Source organism: Mustela nigripes, chromosome 1 (genome assembly GCF_022355385.1).
Source record: "Mustela nigripes isolate SB6536 chromosome 1, MUSNIG.SB6536, whole genome shotgun sequence".
NCBI classification, from domain to species: domain Eukaryota; kingdom Metazoa; phylum Chordata; class Mammalia; order Carnivora; family Mustelidae; genus Mustela; species Mustela nigripes.
The window spans coordinates 64,205,909-64,218,811 of NC_081557.1; positions in this window are offsets into that span (position 1 = coordinate 64,205,909).

A 12,903-nucleotide genomic window follows, 5' to 3' on the forward strand; every position below is an offset into this window, starting at 1 on the left:
GCATGATATCTTGTGGATGTGTGTTTTAATTAAGTGATTTGTTAATACTCTAAAAACACATGGCAGCCAAAATTACAAAGCAATGCATACTCCAAAGGATATAAGATTAAAAATAACAATACACTGATATAATTCAAGCTCCAGCTGGGTGATTTAAGAAACCAGAATTTCAATCACATTATTTGCATTACAATATTATGAAGATGACACAAGAAATGTTTACTAAAGTGATGCAATTATTCAGTCACAGATTGTATCAAGACATTCTTTTGGTAGATGATTCAACATAGTAAGTGTTGATTGAAACACTTTCCCTTATTTATTTTTTGTTGTTCATTTTATTAAAAGAGAGAGAGACTGCTTGTGAGTACCAGCAGGGGGGAGGGACAGCTATGTCACATGTATTTGTATCTATATTTTGTGTACTCTAGTTAATGGAAATGCAGTAGCAAACAAGACAAACAGTATCCCTTTGTTATACAACCAGCAGTCTAATTCAGAGAAGGCATATAGTGCACATTAAATAAGTAAAATATATGATGTATTAGAGTCTGAACAGTAAAGCAGGGAAGAGGAAAGGAGGAGCAGGGAGTGGGCATGAGAACAGAGGATGCCCCAGATCTCAGAAGCAGGGGTAAATAATGGATTGCAGTCCAGCCCATATCGTTCCAAACCCACCTCCTGAGCACCAGCGGGACTACTTTCCAAATATGAGTTGGAAGAGAGGAGTCAGGAATTCACTTGTCAGGGAGGCTCTTGGTGTGCACTTCATCAGGAACTCATTACGTGGGAGAAATTGGTTGGATAAAAGAATTTTGATCCTGGTACAGAGAAGGAGCAGGGAGGGAGAAATAAAGTCCTGAGAGCTCTGGGAATTGACAAGGTTAAGCCCTAGGTGTAACAGATTGACCTGTGGTGAGAAAGAGAATCAGCGAGGTTCGGTCGAAGAGATAAAAATAGGGTTATGTAGTGAAAAGAAGGGCCATCTGTACCCTAATGTTTATAGCAGCAATGGCCACGGTCGCCAAACTATGGAAAGAACCAAGGTGCCCTTCAACGGACTAATGGATAAGGAAGATGTGGTCCATATACACTACGGAGTATTATGCCTCCATCAGAAAGGATGAATACCCAACTTTTGTAGCAACATGGACGGGACTGGAAGAGATTATGGTGAGTGAAGTAAGTCAAGCAGAGAGAGTCAATTATCATATGGTTTCACTTATTTGTGGAGCATAACAAATAGCATGGAGGACAAGGGGAGATGGACAGGAGAAGGGAGTTGGGGGAAATTGGAAGGGGAGGTGAACCATGAGAGACTATGGACTCTGAAAAACAATCTGAGGGTTTTGAAGGGGTGGGGGGTTGGAGGTCGGGGTACCAGGTGGTGGGTATTCTAGAGGGCATGGATTGCATGGAGCACTGGGTGTGGTGCAAAAATGATGAATACTGTTATGCTGAAAATAAATAAAAAATAAATTTAAAAAAGATAGGGTTATATTCTGAGTAACCCAATGTCCTGGCAGGATTACGTGAATTTAAGGAGAGAAGCAATCAGAGCTGGTTTTAGAAGATTCCTCCATGTCTCCATGAGGAACAGCATCGTACAGAGAGACCTGAAAGGGGATTTGTCAGTAACTCCAGGAAAATACAGCCAGAATGGGTCGTGAGAGAGAACTCTTAAGAAAAAAGTGCCATAAGCCAGGTAAGGAACTCCTCCAGCTAAAAATGAGGACTGTTGTATCAACGCACTGGACATTCAGCTGCATGGAAATTCTTACTCTCAGCTCAAATCTATATTCTCTTAAACTTACATCATTTGTTTCCAAAAATATATTTCCATCCCTACACCTGCTTTATTAGGAGAGAGACTCTAGATACATGATTACTTTTTGTTGGGATCGTATGGGTACTCATTCCCCTTTTGCTCATTATTATAATTATTTTCAGAAATAAGTGCTTTATTTGACCACAAAAACCTTTCAGAACTGAGTATTTCCTTATAGTATTATTTGCAAGATGAAGAGTGAATTGTAGTGGAAAACTGAAATGTGATTCAGTCTCCCAGTGAGTCCGTTGCTTAACAGATAAAAAGAATGACATTTAAAAAAAGCAAAAATTGGGGGCACCTGGGTGGCTCAGTGGGCTAAAGCCTCTGCCTTCGGCTCAGGTCATGATCCCAGCGTCCTGGGATCAAGCCCCATATCGGGCTTTCTGCTCATCAGGGAGCCTGTTTCCCTTCCTGTCTTTCTGCCTACTAGTGATCTCTGTCAAATAAATAAATAAAAATCTTTAAAAAAAAAAAAAGCAAAAATGGAAGTGACTGGAGCTATGGTCAGATGTAAGCTAAATCATTTGCTGTTATATAAAAATTATACACTTATTCAGTATATTCAACTGTTAGCAGCTAGGAATAGATTTCAGGTGATAAATATTTTACCAGGGCTGGTTCTTTTTTGTATTACCAGTTTTTAATAAGGGCATATGTTATTCATAAAATAGAAAATGTGACTAAATATGTACATATTATCAACAGAATCATTTCTGTAAAACCAGCCAAAATAATTTTTTACAGTATTTTTTTGTTTGTTTTAGGTTTTTTTGTTGTTGTTGTTTTGTTTTTGCAGAATCACATTATGAAGAGCTATTGTTAATCTGAGGGCTCCCATTTTTAACTGTCAAAAATAATGCTATTATAAATATTTGAGTTCAGGTCTTTGTACAGACATATGTTTTTTAGTTCTCTTGGGTACACCTAGGAGTGGAGTTTCTGGGTTCTCTGATCAATTAATGTTAATATTTTAAGAAAGTGCAGAATGCCTTTGCCAAGGGTGCTGCATCAGAGCCATCCTGACCCCCCTCCCAAGGCACTGGGGCTGCGGGGACAGAAGGACCTGCATTTCCCACCACTCCCTTCTCCCACCACATGTCACAGAAAGCCACAGCAGCAAGTCTGCAACCTGAACTTCCATCCACATGCTTTCCAGAGTACAACTTAAAAGCATCATTGTTCACAAACAGTGGCCTAAGGCAGAGGTTCTCAGAGGATGGTCCAGGCATTAGGACCAGCCCCAGCGTCTTAGAGCTTCTTAGATGGGCAAACCCTCCAGCTGCACCCCAGAGCTACTGATCAAGGATCTCTGTAATGGAGGCCCAGTGGTCTGTGCTCTAACAAACCTTGCCAGTGATTCAGACGCTCTTCTTAGGTGAATGCAGTCTGGAGGCTAATCTCTGACGAGGGTCCTTTCTCGGGATGGAAACATGGCACAGCTGGGAAGGGAAGCTTCTTTTGTCCTCTCCCGCTCAAATCCTCCTCTTTCTGAGCCTAGACAGTCTAGGTAGAGATTCAGAGCGTCAGTTCTGGGTGGTGGGGGCTGACAGAAACAGGCCAGGGAGGGAAGGTCCCTGAGGAGAAGCAGCAACTGGAAGGTGAGCAAAGTGAGGTGTATAAAATGAGATTGCCTTGCTTCTGGTTACTGTTGCTTTTCTTCCCTTGTAGTTTTCCTGGAGGCTTTATTCAAAGTGCCAGCTTTATCTCTGCCCTCTCCTTGGAGGTGGGACCAGCTTCAATCAGCATATTCATGTGGAACACACAACACTAACCCCTGATCCCCTTGATGGTGACAGGTTATCCAGAAAGCCTTCACAGAAGTGGAACTGGAGAACCCCCTTCTGTGTCTGGAGACATGCCTCCAGAGCTCCTTGGCAGGTTCTGAGTTTCACTTCTGTCATTGAAAGAGGATTTGTGCTCTTCATGCAAAGGTCTGTGAACGCCATAGGGACAGCAGTTTTCCTCCACTCTCCCAACACAACTGTGCACGCATATTTTTGCTGCTTGTAATATGCTTATAAAATGCTACATAATGAAAGGATGTTTCATTAAATCATTGTAACCCATAATATAGAAAGTTTTTCTCAATCATATTGTTAATTTTTGCTAATCTTTTGGTTACCTTTTTTTTTTTTCAATTTTGTGATTCAATGAAAGATAATGTTATTAAGAAAATCAGCCAAAAAATTGGAATTGACTGGTAAGGTTGCTTTCATATGTATTGAGAGACAGACCGATGGGAAGAGAGAGAGAGAAGAGAGAGAGCTCCTCGCTGTGAAACCAGGTGCGCTTTTGAGTGCTTCTTGGGAAAATAAAGGATTAGAAAAACTTCCACAGAATAAATAATAATTTGAGATGTATTTCCTTAGCCCTAATCACAGCAATGTCTGTATCCTGTTGACGAAGTCTGAGCGCCTGTGAGCAAGCACGTGCACACAAGAAGGGGGGAGAAGAAAGCAGATATTCCCATCCCTCCCGAAAACTTTGTAATTTTTAAAAAATATTTTATTTTAGAGAGAAAGAGAGCAGGGGAGAGGGAGAGGGAGAGAGAGAACCTCAAGAAGACTCTGCCCTGAGTGCAGCTGTCGATGTCAGGACCCTGAGATCATAACCATAGCCAAACCTAAGAGTCAGATGCTTACCGACTGAGTCACCCAGGCGCCCCAAAAGTCTTGTAATTTTTGAGGAGCTCTTGTGTCTGGAGAAACATAGCCATAAAAAGTGGTCCTGTTTTTCAAGCCTGAGTGAGATCCAGGATCTTTCTTTCTTTCTGTCTTTCTTTCTGTCTTTCTTTCCCCGAACCTGTCCCCTACCCTTCCCTCTCATTGTTTTCTGCCCTTTGGTATTATGAGAAGCTGGTTTGAAATAAGGGCTGGGCTGAGCAGAGGTGAATACTGAAGAAAGGTTTCACTTAGGGGCTTTGAAAGGAACGTTACAGGTGGTTACTATTCTCTTTCGTGGCTTTGATTTGTATCAATCAAATCAATCAGTTGGGGTAAAGGAGGAAATAAATCCCATTTATTTTTGTTGTTCTTCTTCTTGTTCTCTGTCTCTGAGAGGCTGTTACCACCTTCTGAGGAACAAACAAGAGGAGTGCCCTACCTAGAACCTCTGACCCCAAAAGGCTGCTTAAATGCCTATTTTCAGGAAAACAAGGATGGGGCCTGGGAGTGTGTGATTAGTGTCCTGCTTAGGAATATTATTCTCACGCTGCCAGGGGCTTGTCTCCCAGAGAACAAGGAGTGGGGGAGAGCTATAAGGAGCTCTGTTCTGTGTGCCAGTTGGCTGCTTGCTCTCAAAGCTAGAATGGGAACATTCTCGATTTAGTCCTCCCTAGTCTAAGGGAGCCATGTCTGGGGACACCTGAGAGGCTATGGCTTCATAAACACACAAAGTTGAGTCTTGGATGTGTGCTTTGCTGCGTGTTTGAAGAGTTCCCAGAACTCATGAGTTCACTTCTCATGCTTCGCCATGCCTGGAGACCTCACACACCCCCTCAATTCTCCCATCCCTTTGTGGCTCCGCTATGAACCTAACGGCAGTTCCTGATCTCACCCATGTCTCAAGGCAGCTGAGACCCTCTGTGGCTCTGAGAAGCTCTTATTAAAACCTCTGGAAAGGTTCAAGAGCATGAGGGAGTGATTTACAGAGGTTGTGGGAGTCCAAAGCTGGCATCATGCCCCGCCTACAGACTGAGAACTGAAGGAAAGGAGGTCAGACTGTCTACAGACCAGCTCCTTAGTTGAGAACTTTGGCCCTTCTCTGCTGACCTTTTAGCCAGGTCAGGGAGCTGCAGGAAGTGATAGTTGAGATCTGTTACTACTGTGGGACATGACCCTGGGGGGTGGACATGACCATGGGGTCCTAGAACCCTGAGTGTGAGAAACGGAGAAGATCTCTACCCTGGACTCTATCCAGGGTGTCCATTTCCCAACATCATTTTTCCCTTACCAATTTTAAAGTGTTAAAAACCTTTGAGGGTTTTTCCTGGCTCTTTTACCAATCACTGCTCAGATATGGGTTTTCTCTGCATCTCTTGCTGGGTTTTTACCACTCGCTGCTTGTTTCTATACTTTTTTTTTCATCCCTCTTTTTTTGCCCTTCTCACAAGTGTGCTCCCTCTCTCCTTTACCGTCATTCTGTTTATACACATAACACCAGTAATGGTGAAAAGTAGTGCAAGACCCTGGTCCAGTGTCCCCCTGTGAGACAGACACTTTGTTTTGCAAATGAAGAAACAGGCGTCTCAACATATCTGAGCTGGTGAGCAATGGGGGTGGGACTTCTTAACTATGATGCCATATTACTCTCAGCTGTGTTGTCCCCTTTGGGCCTTAACAAACAGCAGTTTTGTGCCAATTCCATGAAATGGAATCTTAGTCCACCTGAGAGTAACTTTGAAACATACGAGACACGTTGCCTGTCACCTCCTCTGTCAGCATCCCATATTCTCTACAACTTGGCTGCTGTTCCCCAAGGATTATCTTCCTCCCAGATTCATGGGTGCATTCACATAAAGTAAGGGCAATTTACTTTGTGCAGGCACTGTTTGAACTTTTTTCTCTGAACCTGCCCTCAGCACCCCCAGAAGCTTTTTTGGCTCAAACTACATTTCTCTTTTTGTACTGCTTTCCCGAAGTTCCTCTCTGGTCCTGATGCTTCTCTTGTCTCACTCTCCTTTCTACTTCTTTATCTGGACATTACTTTTCTCTTTCTCTCTTGGGATTTTTACATAATCCCAATATCTCCTGTCCAATTAGACATGTTCTTTTCATATGTTTATGGGATCAATCAAGACTGGAGAACCTTCAATACAACTATTTGAAATGAAGTCATGCCACAAGAATACGACCGAGCAGTTTAAGAACCTTCACCTTTTGCCTCCTCCCCTCAACCTGAGGATCTTACATTCTTATTGCTAGATCTCAGGTAAGAACAGCAGCCCCCATTTCTCATTCTGTGATATTTAGATTATCAGCTCATCTCATGTGGTGAACCTGAAGAGGAAGAACACAGCCCTGGAACGTGGGCAGAAACCTTCTAGACTTCTGACTGGGATCTGGACTGAAGGAGGAGAAGGACATCAGAATGATTCTGTCAGACCTTATGGTTCTACTGAATATAGGTGCATATAGGGGCACAGTCAGAGGACTGTGGCAAGGACAGGGCCTCCCCATTCAGTGCAGAGTATTAATATAAACTAGATTTTAGCAAAGAGATTGTATGTCTCTGAGCCAGCATCAAAACCTTCACGATTCAGGAGAGTGAGAGGTCATAAGAACTAGCCTGACTGTCCCTTCAGAGGATGAACAATACAGGGACCGTGAGAACAGAACAAGCACTGTCTCAGAATGGGGCTGAGGTTTCTCTCTCTCTTCGGGCCACACTTAGTGGTAAGGTCCAGATTCCAGTAGTGAAGTTGTTCCTCCATATCCTTACCGATGTTTGGTGTCGTCTGTTTTGTTGTTTTGGTTTGATTTTAATGTTAGCTATTCTATTGGGTATGTAGTTGGATCTCATTGTGGTTTTAATTTGCATTCCTTAATGACTAATGGGGTTTAGCGTCTTTTCTTAGGCTTACTTGCCTGTTGTATATTTTCTGAGGTGAAGTGTCTGTTGAATTTTTTGCCTCTATTTTTAATTGGTTTGTTGTCTGTTTATCCACATTTGAAAATTTTTAACATGTTTTAGACAGAAATCCTTTATCAGGTATGTGATTTACTAATATCTTCTTTTAATCTGGTGGCTGTCTTTTCACAGTATAAATATTATCTGTTTAAAGAGCAGATGTCTTTCATTTTGATGATGTTCAGTTAGCATTTATTATTATGATTCATGATTTTGGTGTTGTAGCTAAGAAATCTTTGTACAAATCAGAGTCACAAGAATTTTTAATCAATATCTTCTAAAAGTTTTTGAAATAATTTTACATTTTACATTTATATCTCTGACTCATATTGAATTAATTTTTGCATTAGGAGTGAAGTTTAGTTGGAGGGTATGCCCAACTGTTGCAAAAACCTTTCTCCATTGAATTGATTTTACCTCTTTAATCAAAAATCAACTATTCATATGGATGTCAAGTCAACTTATGGGCTCTATTCTGTTCCAGTGATCAATGTGTGTCTCTTTACCAACACTACACTGTCTTGATTACCATAGCTTTATAGTCATTTTTAAAATTAGAAAGTATGGAAAAAAATAAAATTAGAAAACATGATTCTAACCTTATTCTTCATTTCCAAAAATTGTTAATTGTTCGAGCTTCTTTGCCTTTACATGTAAATTTTAATATCAGCTTGTCTGCATCTACAAACATCCTGCTGAAATTTCTGTAGGAATTGCACTATATCTGTCAATCAAAATGAAAGGAATTGTCATGTTTCCTATATTGTCTTCCAAACCATAAAAATTATGTCTCTCTCCATTTATTTGGTCTTTTTAATTTTTTTCATTAGGACTTTATAGATTACAGCATACAGATTTTGTACATGTTTTGATAAATTTCCCTACATTTTTCTTACTTACTCTTTTTTTTTCTTTTTTCTTTCTTTCTTTCTTTCTTTCTTTTTTTTTACATATTATAAATGGTATCTTTATTTTGGTTTTCACATAATACATTGATTTTGTTGTTGTTGTTTCTTTTATATAGACTTGTTATTTTGGACTTGAAAAATATTGCACTAATGCTATGGAGAGTTCCTGTATAACTTTGCATTTGCTTTTCTAGAGCTGCCATAACAAAGTATCACAAACTGAGGGGCTTAGAACAAACGAAATGGATTGTCTTACACTGCTGGAGCAACTAAAATCAAGGTGTTGGCAGGATCATCCTTCCTCTGAAACCTGCAGGGAGCAATTGTTGCTTACAATCCTCTGGGTGTCTGCTGTTTGCTGGCATTCTTTGGCTTTCCTCAGTGCACAGATCCTTCACTCAATCCTTGGTCTTCCCATCGCTGACTTCCCCCAATGCACGCCTGTCTCTGTATCAAATTTTCCCTACAAAAGTAAGGTTAGTATATTGTGGGATGAGGGGTTACCCTAATGACCTCTTCTTAATTTGATTTTCTCTGCAAAGACCCTATTTCCAAACAAGATCAATTACGAGGTTCTGGAGATGGGATTTTAATATATCTTCTTTTGAGGACACACTTCAACCCATAACAACCCCTCATTCAAGGTGTCTCCCTTGTGAACATCTTATGTTATCATGATGCATGTGTCAAAAACTTAAAAAAAAAAAAAAAGACATTGGTACATTACCACCGATTAGACTCAGACTTGACTTGGCTTTCCTAAATTTTTCCACTAGTAAGCTCTCTTTATTTAGGATCCAATCGAGAGTATGATACTGAATTGGAATGTTGGGTGTCCCCAATGTCCTCTGACCTGTGACATTTTTTGTCTTTCCTTATTTTTCATGATCTTGGCAATCTTGAGGTATAATGACCAGGTATACTGTAAGAATGTCTTCAATGTGGTGTGTGACTGTTTTTTTATTTCATGGTTAGACTGTGGTTATAAGTTTGGGGAAAGAATACCACAGAGTTGAGGTATCCTTTTCATATCATCATATAAGGCTCTATATGAGGCCTTAAATGGCCATAACAGGATTTATCATTGACGAGTTCACTTTTATTACTTGGTGAAAGTATGTTTTACATACTGTAAAAGTAGTTTTTCTCTTTCCCTATTCTATTCTCTGTAATTAAATCACTGTTTATCCCCATCTCAAAGGTGTATGGAGTAATGGTGGTGGGAATTAAGTTGAATCTCCTGGTAAGGGGTTTAAGGCCTACATATATTATTGAAATACTCTATAAGGAAGATTTGGCCACTTCTCTCATATATATTTGCATATATGCATGTATTCAGTGATTTAATTTATATCAATATGAATTAATTTATATCACATGTATTTATTTTATACTTTGGATTAGAATCCTATATTATATTATTTATTTTCTTTCAAAAATTATTCCAGTCTTGGCCACTGAGGACTTTTTCAGGTTGTTGGCTCCTTTTTGCTTTTGGCATGCTTCCACTTTTATTTTTCTTTGAGGCATGTCTCACCTGCTCGTATTGTGAAGTGCTGACGATTCTGTATGTGTTTTCCTTCCTCAAGACCTAGAATCAGCCATTCTCCAAGTTGCTCTGGTCCTTTTTATTGGAGAATGATATTGAATCCAACCAAGATCTGGGTCATAAGTGTTTGTTGTTATTAGCATGTTACTGACTTAACCTTTTCAGCAGAAAATAACTAGGAAATATATGTCTATATATGAATCCATTTACATCTAGATGTATGTATAATATAATTTCTTTATCCATCAGTATATTTTTAAACTAAACATGAAATCTTAGTCTATTGCAGAATTCTACTCAGAACCACAGTGGTTATTCCAGCCCTCCCCATCCCTTATTTGTCAGTTCTTTTCCCTGACATGAAAAGCCAGGCTTTTATTATCTGCCTTTTGTTTACTATATGTTCATTCTTGACACAGATATAAAGCTCCTTCAGAAATGTTAATACACACCCCTGTGAGGAACAAATTTATAAACTTGAGTCTAGGGTTTATGTATAAATATTTTTTGTCTTCACTTTACAATTTCTAATCAAAATACTGTTTTCCAAATTTACTTAGATCTACTTTCCCCCACTCCCTCAAAGAGGCCATGCCATTCATTTGTAATACAATGAGATCATTTGTGGCGGTTGGCATTCCATCCTAGGTTCCTTGGATAGCCTATTTGGCTTTGTTAATTTGCATATATTAGAGATCACTCTTGGTGATATAGAATTTTGTGGCTTTGGAGAAATGCGGAGAGGCATGAATCCATCCTTCAGTCCTATCCAAAAGAGGTTCCATTACTGTTTCCATTACTTTAAGAATTCCTCTGTGTGTCACCTTTGTTGTCAACCAGTCCCCACTCCTATAACCCTGAGACACCAATATTCTATTTTTCATCCCTATAGTTTAGCTTTTTAGGGGACTTCCCCTAGTGGCATCATAAAATAAGTATCCCTTTGGATCTGGCTCCTTTCTACTCAGCAAAATGCATCTAATATTCATCCATATTATTATGCACATGAGTAACTCATTCCTTGTTATGACCAAATACCATTTTCTTTTAGGGATGTACCACATACTGCTTATCCATTTACCTGCTGAAGGATATTTTGTTTCCTTCCTGGTGTTTTGATTATGAGCAAACCTTTACAAACATTCCCATACTGGTTTTTGTGTGAACATAAGTTTTCAGTTCCTTTGGGTAAATACCAATGGATGAGGTACTGAGTTATATGCTAAGTCTATGTTTAACTTTATTAAAGGTAGATAGATAGATGATAGATAGATAGATAGATATCAAATTGTCTTCCAGAGTAACTGGTGCTATTCATTCCCACCAGCAATAAATGAAATTTCCTGTTGTTCTGCATCCTCACCAGTATCTGGTGTTGTCAGTTTTATTTTATCTTATTTTATTTTATTTTAGCCATTGTATTAGATATATAGTAGTGTGTAATTATGGTTTTAATTCTAGTGTCTCTGATGATTAATGATTCAGAGTATTTACATATGCTTATTTGCCATCCAGAGATTTGCTTTAGTGAAATGTCTGTATCTTTCAAGCATTTTAAAAATTGGATTATTTGCTTTTGTATGTTTGAGTTTTAAATGTTTTTGTGTGTATCTTCTGAATATAAATTTATCAGTTATTTGACCAAAATATTTTCTCATGGAATGTGGCTTGGTTTATATTCTTAAAATTCTTAAACAATCTTTCAGAGAGCAAGAGTTTTTATTTTTGATAAAGTTAAATTTAACAATCTTCCTTTCATGAAGTGAGCTTTTGATGTTTTAGCTAAGGTTGTCTTTTCTCCCTCAAAGTGCCTTTATGCTTTGGTGGAAAATCAGCTGACATGACTGGGCCAGTCTCTGCTCCACCTTTTGTCTGGCTCTGATGATCCATATGTCTATCCTTTTGTCAATACTACATGTTTTGATTACTGTGTGATTCTAGTAAGTCTTGAAATCCAGTAATGTGGATATTCTAATTTTTTTTGTTGTTTTAGGATTGTTTTGGCTATTCTATTTGCTTTGGTGTACTATAATACACTTTAGACCCAGCTTGTTTGTAACTTCAAACTATTTTCTAGAACTTTCTTAGAGATTACACTGAATTTATAGATCAAATTGAGAGAACTGTCATCATAACTCTATAAGTTATTCATCCTATGAATGTGGTTTATTCCTTCATTTATTTGGATCTTATTCCTTACATCATTGCATCGTAGCTTCCACTGTACTGATCTGCACATATTTTGTTAAGTTTATACCTAGTTAATTTACTTTCTTAAAAGTTAACAATTTTTCTTTCTCTGACTTATTTCACTTAGTATAATAATCTGTCTCCATCCATATCATTGCAAATGGTGATTTCATTCTTTTTTTATGGCTGAGCAATATTCCATTGTGTATGTATGTATATATATACATACATACACACACACACACACACACACACACACAATGGATATTACCACTTCTTTATCCATTCATCAGTTGATGGACATTTGGGCTCTTTCCATAACTTGATAACACTGATATAAATGTCAGGATGTATGTATGCTTTCAAATCTGTATTTTTGTATCCTTTGGTTAAGTGCCTAGTAGTATAATTGCTGGATTGTATGGTAGTGCTTTTCTAAAATTTTTTTGGAAACTCCATACTGTTTTCCAGAGTGGCTGTACCAGTTTGTATTCCCACCAACAGTGCAAGAGGGTTCCCTTTCCCCACATCCTCACCAACACTTTGTTTCTTGTGTTTTTGACTTTAGCCATTCTGACCAGTGTGAGGTGATTTCTCAGATTTGTATTTCACTGGTGATGGGTGATGTTAAGCATCTTTTCATGTGTCTATTAACTATCTGGATGTCTTCTTTGGAAAAATGTCTATTCATATCTTCTGCCCATTTTTTAGTTGAATTACTAGTTTTTTAGCATTTTAATAAGTTCTTTGTATATTTTGAATACTAATTCTTTATCACATATGTCATTCGCAAATAT